The sequence below is a fragment of the Schistocerca serialis genome, chromosome 4 (genome assembly GCF_023864345.2).
Source record: "Schistocerca serialis cubense isolate TAMUIC-IGC-003099 chromosome 4, iqSchSeri2.2, whole genome shotgun sequence".
Lineage (NCBI taxonomy): Eukaryota > Metazoa > Arthropoda > Insecta > Orthoptera > Acrididae > Schistocerca > Schistocerca serialis.
Window position 1 is genome coordinate 111809277 of NC_064641.1, and position 9439 is coordinate 111818715.

Sequence of the window (9439 nt, forward strand, 5' to 3'; positions counted from 1 at the left end):
CTACTGGATACATAAAGTCAAGTTCTTGGATGACTCTTGGAATTAAGAAATCATGTGAAAACATGAAAAAACTGAATTCAGAGTTGAGGGAGTGTACAAATATTGATTTTATAGAATATGTAAAGAGGTATAGGAAAATATACTGCAGAGTAATTGCAAATGCAAAGTTATTAAGTAATAATATGGAAATAAAACAGTCCAGAAATAAAACTAAAATAGCATGGGAAATTGTGAGAAAAGAAACCGGGGTACCTACCAAAGACAAGGAAATTATTCTAAAAGATGAGGAAAATAAAATGGTAGATAAATATGCCATGCCTAATTATATAAATAATTACTTTTTAAATGTGCCCCAGACATTAAGCAGGAATCTTGGGGAGCAGATTAAGATGGAAGCACCCAAGGCAGCCAGCAGTATGATGGCAGTTCCAACAAACGAAAAAGAAGTTTTAAAAGTGATTAAAAGTCTGAAGTCCAAGATGTCAGCTGGAGTAGATGAGGTGCCAATAATATTAGTAAAGAAAACAGCTAATCAGATAGCGAAACCATTGACGCACATAGCAAACTTGTCAATGGCTGAGGGCGTGTTTCCACAAAAACTGAAAATTTCTAAAGTCATTCCCCTGTTGAAAAAGGGTGATAAACTTAAAATAGAAAACTACAGACCTGTCTCACTCCTCCCAACTTTCTCTAGAGTTTTAGAGATACTTATGAAATATAGAGTCACACATTATCTTAATATGCACAATCTGATAAACAGTAATCAGCATGGATTTCAAGCTGGGAGAAGTACCGAAACAGCTGTACTAGAATACACAAAAGAAATAATCACTAAATTGGAAGAGGGAAATAGTGTAGTTGGGATAAATCTAGATTTGTCAAAAGCCTTTGACACTGTTGACCACAGCATACTTTTGAAAAAGCTTGAAGCTATAGGTATCAGAGGACCGGTAAAAAAGTGGTTTGAGTCTTATCTGGAAAAGAGGATGCAGGTGGTTGAAATTACAGCACCAAATATTAATCAAAAAATTAAACTAAGATCAGATCCAAGGGAGGTCACAGTAGGAGTACCTCAAGGAAGTGTATTAGGCCCCTTGCTGTTCCTCATTTACGTTAATGATATTCAGGTGTCAGAGAGAAAAGCTAGAATCATGTTATTTGCTGATGATACTAGTTTAATAGTTAGTGATATGAAGCAGTCATTGCACAGTACTGTGGACCATGTTCTACAAGATATACAAAAATGGTTTAGTGCTAACAAGCTAACACTGAATGCAAAAAAAACTAATTATGTGCAATATGGAAAAATAAGTGAACAGGACGACCTAAATCCCACCATGGAGGGCAAACAACTTGAAAGAGTACAGTGTGCAAAATTCCTGGGTATGCACATTGATGAGAAGATTAATTGGAAGGACCATGTGGTGAACTTAGCACTAAAACTAAATTCAGCATGTTTTGTGCTTAGAATAATTTCAAGAGTTTGTAGTAATGACTGTACCAGATTAGTATATTTTGGCTATTTTCAGTCCATTGCATCCTATGGGATAGTATTTTGGGGAAAAACAAATTGTCGTCTAAATGAGATTTTCAAATTGCAAAAACGTGCTATTCGGATAATGACCCACAGCCCACCTCAAACACATTGTAGGCCCCTTTTTAAAGCATTGAAAATTTTAACAATTCCATCATTATACATTCTGAAATGTCTGTTGGTGATCAAAAGAAATCAGGACAAAATGAAAACCAATACAGACTTCCATAATTATGATACACGGCAATGTAAAGATCTCCACATACAAGCTGTAACAAGGACCCGAAGCCAGAAACATGTATGTAATCAAGGCATCAAACTTTTTAATGCACTACCAAAACGTATCAAAGAGCTGGAAAATGAGGATAAATTTAAAACTGTACTAAAGAACCACACGCTTGACAAATGCTATTACAGCATAAGTGAATATCTCTGCGCAACTGTATAAAATATATGTTTAAGTTAATGTGACAAATGAAATTACATCAGTGCATAATAAATTATGTTATAAAAACACTTATTAGTTGTATATTGTATTAAACATAAGATAGATTGGTATGAATTCAGCACAGATACAAATTTTGTAAAGATATTATATAGTTGTTAAAATGTACCCTGACAAATCCTATATCACAAATGTGATCATTGGGATGATAATAAATAAATAAATAAATCTTCTGTCTTCTGGTCCATCTTATTGTTTGGGTCGCTTCCTTTCTTGCTCCTAAGAAAACTTCCCAGTTTTCTGGGTCCTCCGCTGCTCCAGTCTCTCCAGGCTTTCCTGCGAGTCTCTACTGCTTCCTCACATTCCTTGTTCCACCACCAGTGCTTCCATTTCTTTTCTTTCTTTCCCCATAGTTCAGCCTGTTTCGCCATATTTCGCTTCATGTCATCCCATTCATTGAATGATTCAATTCCTCCTTCATATCTGGATCGATTGTGTCTTAATTTGTCTCTGTCTACCTTTATGTTTTCTGTTCTTCTATTTGTCTGTGGCAGTCTGTCCCTGTTTGGAATCCAAAGACACTTAACTTCTGTAAGATAGTGATCTGATTCTATTCTTGTGTTCTTTCTGACCTTTGTGTTCATGATCTCTTTAGCATTTGTCCAGCTGATTGCTATGTGGTCAACTTGGAATTCCCCAAGGTGGGTGCATGGGTTTGCCCACATCTTTTTGTTGCATGGTTTGGCCCTGAAGTGTGTTGTCATCAATCTCATTTTGTGTTCTTGACATAGTTCAATTAGTCTTTTCCATTTTTGTTTGTCCACTGGTGTGCAGGGTACTCGCCCACTACTCCTTTATGTTGCTTCTCTCTTCCAATCTGCGCATTATAATCTCCTACTAGTATCTTTACATGTTTATATGGTATGTTTTTCAGTGTATCATCTAGCTCTTCCCAGAAACTATCAGCAACTTTCTTGTCTTTCCTGTCCTTGTCATTTGTAGGTGCATGTCCATTTATTATTGTATACTTTTTGTTCCCTGCTTGAAAAGTCAGCGTTGATATCCTTTCTGACTTGCTCTTCATTTCTGTTATGGCATCCTCATATCTCTTGTCTACTATGAACCCTGTACCAAAGCATCTAGGTGCATGTCTTTCCTTTCCCACTTTAACTCCTGGTTTCCCCTTCAGTATTATGAAGCCTTCTGACTCCACTGTGTCTTTGTCAGTGTATCTTGTTTCTTGCATCGCTAATATTCCAGTGCTTCTCTCTTTCATCTCATCTATTACCTGTTTAAGTTTACCAGCCTTAATCATTGTCTGTACATTTATGGTTCCAATTCTGAAAGTCTTTTTAGTTTTAATCTTCTTTGAGGTTCTTGGGAGCTCCGATTCTTCCCTTATGCACTTTTTGGCAGGTCCCCCAGAATCCGAATGCCTGCTTGCGTCGACCTTGGTCAATGGCAGATTGTCTCCCTGCGGTAATCTTGATTCCGTAGTGCGATCCATTCCATGAGCTAAAAACATGCTTGATGGGACGGCTCATGTCCGTCCAGTTATACGACTGAGGTTGTTAGCCCCAGAAGACGCGTTCAGGCCGCCCCTGACATGGGGACACAGACACCTTTGGTAGCCGCCCCTAACATGGAGTACCGCCGCTACCTGATATGTTTCAGTGGCTCATTTTCCATATTTATTCGATCATATTTATAGAGAACACATGTAGAACAATTGTACAAAATACTTAACATCATATCCACTAAAATTAATAATACACAATACAGTTTCTCAATCACTGATGTCAATATTTCAGTTAATTTACCTGGAAATAATTTGTGTAAAGAAATTTTCATAATTTAAGACCTATCAATAGCACATGGAGATGAAATTTATAGAGAGCTAATAGATGTTTTTTGCTTTGTTGATATAGCTCATTGAAAAGCCCAGGTGGCAAAACACTACTATGCATTTATGCATGTCTCTCATCTACCCCCCCCCCCCCCCCTCCCGGCAGACAATCTTGTGCTGTAGCAGACGACACACTGCCCAGCAAAAAACTGCGTCATAAACTGTCTGCATCAAGATCAAGAGTCATTTCTACTATGCACCTCTTTGCTGCCGCATGTAAGGTTTTTCCCTAAAGCATGCTACAGGAAAGTCCCCAACTCCCCTTGGTGTTAAGTTTACATTCAAGCTATTTCAGTATCAGAACTTAACAGGTTGGCATAGTGCTACCAGATGGGCACATGATCTATGAAGACACCAATTGTGGGGTGGTTTTGTATGCTTATGATGTGAACAGCATTGCACAGTCCCACAGTGTCTATGGAGAACTAGTAGGTGAGAGGGATACCATACTTCAGGGCAACATTATTCAGCACTCACCCCTCGTGGTCTGATGTTCTGAGCATTGAGTATCCACTTCACAGAGTCTATTAAATTATAGTGAATGTGGCATGATCTGGTCTCTTTTTTGTGAACTATATGCAAACGACTGTGACACCATGCATGCATTCTCAGGAGTCTTGATACTACACCAAGTCTTCAATACATTATTATTATTATTTCTATTTTTCTCAGACCTTAGGTCTGGTTAAAAATGGAAAGTGACGCGGACCTTCATCAAGCGTGACTTCCTTTTAACTGTATGGTGTATGTTACATTGTATTTAGGAACTTTCGGGTTATTGAACACGTATCAATAATTACGGATTTCTGTAGTTGTATATATACGTTTGGATGCAGCTGTATTGCATTGATGTACTGGTGGATATTGTGTGGTATGACTCCTGTAGTTGATAGTATAATCGGTATAACGTCAACTTTATCCTGATGCCACATGTCCTTGACTTCCTCAGCCAGTTGGATGTATTTTTCAATTTTTTCTCCTGTTTTCTTCTGTATATTTGTTGTATTGGGTATGGATATTTCGATTAGTTGTGTTAATTTCTTCTTTTTATTGGAGGGTATGATGTCAGGTTTGTTATGTGGTGTTGTTTTATCTGTTATAATGGTTCTGTTCCAGTATAATTTGTATTCATCATTCTCCAGTACATTTTGTGGTGCATACTTGTATGTGGGAACGTGTTGTTTTATTAGTTTATGTTTTATGGCAAGTCGTTGATGTATTATTTTTGCTACATTGTCATGTCTTCTGGGGTATTCTGTATTTGCTAGTATTGTACATCCACTTGTGATGTGATCTACTGTTTCTATTTGTTGTTTGCAAAGTCTGCATTTATCTGTTGTGGTATTGGGATCTTTAATAATATGCTTGCTGTAATATCTGGTGTTTATTGTTTGATCCTGTATTGCAATCATGAATCCTTCCGTCTCACTGTATATATTGCCTTTTCTTAGCCATGTGTTGGATGCATCTTGATCGATGTGTGGCTGTGTTAGATGATATGGGTGCTTGCCATGTAGTGTTTTCTTTATCCAATTTACTTTCTTCGTATCTGTTGATGTTATGTGATCTAAAGGGTTGTAGAAGTGGTTATGAAATTGCAGTGGTGTAGCCGATGTATTTATATGAGTGATTGCTTTGTGTATTTTGCTAGTTTCTGCTCGTTCTAGAAAGAATTTTCTTAAATTGTCTACCTGTCCATAATGTAGGTTTTTTATGTCGATGAATCCCCTTCCTCCTTCCTTTCTGCTTAATGTGAATCTTTCTGTTGCTGAATGTATGTGATGTATTCTATATTTGTGGCATTGTGAGCGTGTAAGTGTATTGAGTGCTTCTAGGTCTGTATTACTCCATTTCACTACTCCAAATGAGTAGGCCAATATTGGTATAGCATAAGTATTTATAGCTTTTGTCTTGTTTCTTGCTGTCAATTCTGTTTTCAGTATTTTTGTTAGTCTTTGTCTATATTTTTCTTTTAGTTCTTCTTTAATATTTGTGTTATCTATTCCTATTTTTTGTCTGTGTCCTAGATATTTATAGGCATCTGTTTTTCCATCGCTTCTGTGGAGTCACTGTGGTTATTCAATATGTAATCTTCTTGTTTAGTGTGTTTTCCCTTGACTATGCTATTTTTCTTACATTTGTCTGTTCCAAAAGCCATATTTATATCATTGATGAATACTTCTGTTATCTTTAGTAATTGGTTGAGTTGTTGATTGGTTGCTGCCAGTAGTTTTAGATCATCTATGTATAGCAAATGTGTGATTTTGTGTGGGTATGTTCCAGTAATATTATATCCATAATTATTTAGCATGTTGGATAGTATTATTATTATTATTATTATTATTATTATTATTAGTGGCAGTGATCAGAAACAAAACAATGGCAGTATGAAGTTTATCCAATTTCTCTTAGTCCAGGAGTAAAAGGTCCAGCAATCAAGTGATTTACAGACAAGTACACACAGTTTAACTTGTTCAATTTTAAACGGGGATGCAGAGTATTTTCGAAACAAGTGTCACTAAGGAAAGATGTGGTTCAGAGGAAGCATGTTTATTACGAAATGTCGGCCCTCAATGTAGACAGTCAGCTTTCTCTTCTGAGGACCAGCCAGCTGTGGGGAGCGCTCACAGTGACTGACAATTGTTTCATCATTCTGTTAAAAAGGCTGTTGGAAATAAGCTGTACTAGTTGTCTCATTGACTTGTTGATGGTTCTGTAAATAGTCTACGAAAACTAAGTATAATTTACCTTTCGCTATCTCAAAATTTAAAATGTTTGAAGAAAATTCTTTTTTATTCTGAAGTTTAGTTAGGTGCTAATGTCGAAACATTGAATATAGAGGAGGTTACTAGCTAATACCTCTTTACACTCAGGGGTAGTGGTTGCAGAAAGGTTGGCAACCACTGTCCTATAGCAACGCATTTCAAAAACTTCTATTCTCTTTTTCTCTTAAGTCTGTGTTTTCAGTTCTGCACAAGGGTATACCCCAGACAAATACCTCCAGAAAAGTTTTCATAGAACTTAATTTTGTGTTCAATGTTAACACATTTATCTTATCCTGAAATTGTTTTCTTGCTCTTGCCAGTTTACATTTTATAACTGCTGTACTTCGACATCTATCATTTATTTTGCTGCCCAAAAAACAAAACTCGTCTACTGCTTTCAGCGTCCCATTTTTTAACTTAATTACTTCAGTATCGCCTGACTTAATTTGATTAAACCATTAACCCTGTGATGTATGAATTATTAGCACATGAGACAAAATTTTTGAAATGGGGTTTATATCTAAAGAACAATGCCCATTATCACAAAATACAAAGTTTTATTCAAATTCGCTATAAAAAAGTGGAGTGGACAGTATGTACTTAAGAACTCCCAGGTCTGTGTCTGTTAATTATTTCTTTTTGTATGGAAACTCTCAAAACAAATAGAGACATAGAGGTTCCTTACATTTAGGCCTAGTGCAAACATACTTTGTTTTCCTTTTGCACAATTGACTATGACATCTGTTTGCATTTTTTATGTCCAAAAGTTTCGGCCAGTGACCTCCTTGATGATATCTCACCTTATCTGCTGCTTTACAAACTGGTCTCTTTTTCTGGAATCTTTGAGTAGAAACAGGTCTTCCTCTCCTTACTGGTGACTGTTCATGTTTTCCCAGGTTTATGAGTGATCATGCCACTGACACCTTGAAATCAAGGAGATGGATGTCATTACTTGCCTGCCTATATAGCAACCAAGAGTTCACATTGGTCACATCAATAAAATGAAAAAAGACATGCAGGTACCACTGCCTGCTTTGTCAACAAGGTGAATATAATGCTAGAAACTGGTCCATGTTGTCTATACCTCCCTTATGACAACTGTAACAAGTGACACTGAATGGTTGAGGTATGCTGATGGTCTTGTTCTCCTTTTTGCTCCAGCACTGAACTTGTGATATGGGCTGTGCAACAGCAGAGGAAGGAACAATATGAACACACTTATTGTCAAACCATTTTGTAAAGGTTATGCCCACTTTACACACAACAGATGCACAGTCCCCTTGTACACCCTTTGTCTGAAGGAAGCACTGACTGAGCACCTCGAAGCCGGTTTGCTCGGCATGTCCCAGTGCCCCAAATGCCATTTTTTTTAGCTCCTGGAGTGGTGAGACACTTGTAAATAAGTTGTTGAAAAATACTTTATGGTTGAAACTTTCTGGCAGATTAAAACTGTGTGCCGGACCGAGAGCTTCTGTGAAGTTTGGAAAGTAGGAGACGAGGTACTGGCAGAAGTAAAGATGTGAGGACAGGGCGTGAGTCGCGCTTGGGTAGCTCAGATGGTAGAGCACTTGCCTGCGAAAGGCAAAGGTCCTGAGTTCGAGTCTCAGTCTGGCACACAGTTTTAATCTGCCAGGAAGTTTCATATCAGCACACACTCCGCTGCAGAGTGAAAATCTCATTCTACTTTGTGGTTCTTGTACTTGATATCACCACAAAGTAATAGAACCTCATTAGCAAAAGCTCCAAACTCACTAACGGGCCACCTCCCACCAGATCCACCTTGGTATATTTCAAAACGGTACACATAACCAGAAGAACCAGCTCTCACCCAGACTTTCAGTCCCCATTTCTTCGGCTTGGCTACTAAATCAATCCTTAGACCTTCATCTGATGACCAGTATGATTGGGTACAAGGGTACTTGATCACTATGTTCACACCTAGAAATGTTTTCAGTTCAGGAACTGTCAGTCCAAGATTCAATTTGCCATTCTGAAGAGCATACAGATTAGTTTGAATCACAATGTGTTCCAACATTTCGTTAGAAATTATTTCTGTGAAGAAATCAACAGGACTGTCTCCAGTTACATTTATTTTTTTCCTCACCTGTATATTTTGATACTGATACAGAATTACTGTTGATCTGCTGCCACTTTTTGACAACTGTGTTCTTTTCACTGGCTGGGAACTTGTAGTATCACATGGAATTTCACTCTCACTATCATCAGAATCAGAACCATTGTCATCAGAGCTGGAACTTGTTTCCACAATTAAGTTTCTCGATGACTGTGGTTCCCCGAATTCATCTTCAGTTTTGCTGCCAGTGTGCAATCTGAATGAGATGGCAAATCTTCGAAATCTTCCTGAAATTCGGAATTTTGGGACTAATTATAGGATTTCTTGTGCAGTAAATTATAAGATCTGTGCTAAACTAAGGAACTATACTACAAACTGTAAAATAAGAAACAAACTAAATGTTTCGAGTTATTATGTCATGTTGTAAGACAGCTCATCCCCAATGCCATTACTGCATGATGACCACTGCAGTGGACACATAGTTTTGGTTCATAGTAGTCGTAAAAATATGTTTCGGCGATCTTTGATTATTTAGAAATGGAGCAGATTCACTACAAATTTTCTTACCCTGCATCTTGAACGCCCATAGAAGTCTTTCGCTGAAATACTACATGCTGGTCCATAGCCACGCTTCCTAGACGCCATCTTGATCAATTGTGAGTTGTGACTTGTCATGTTTGCTCGCAAACAGATGCTCTTATAGTTCCACTACCGC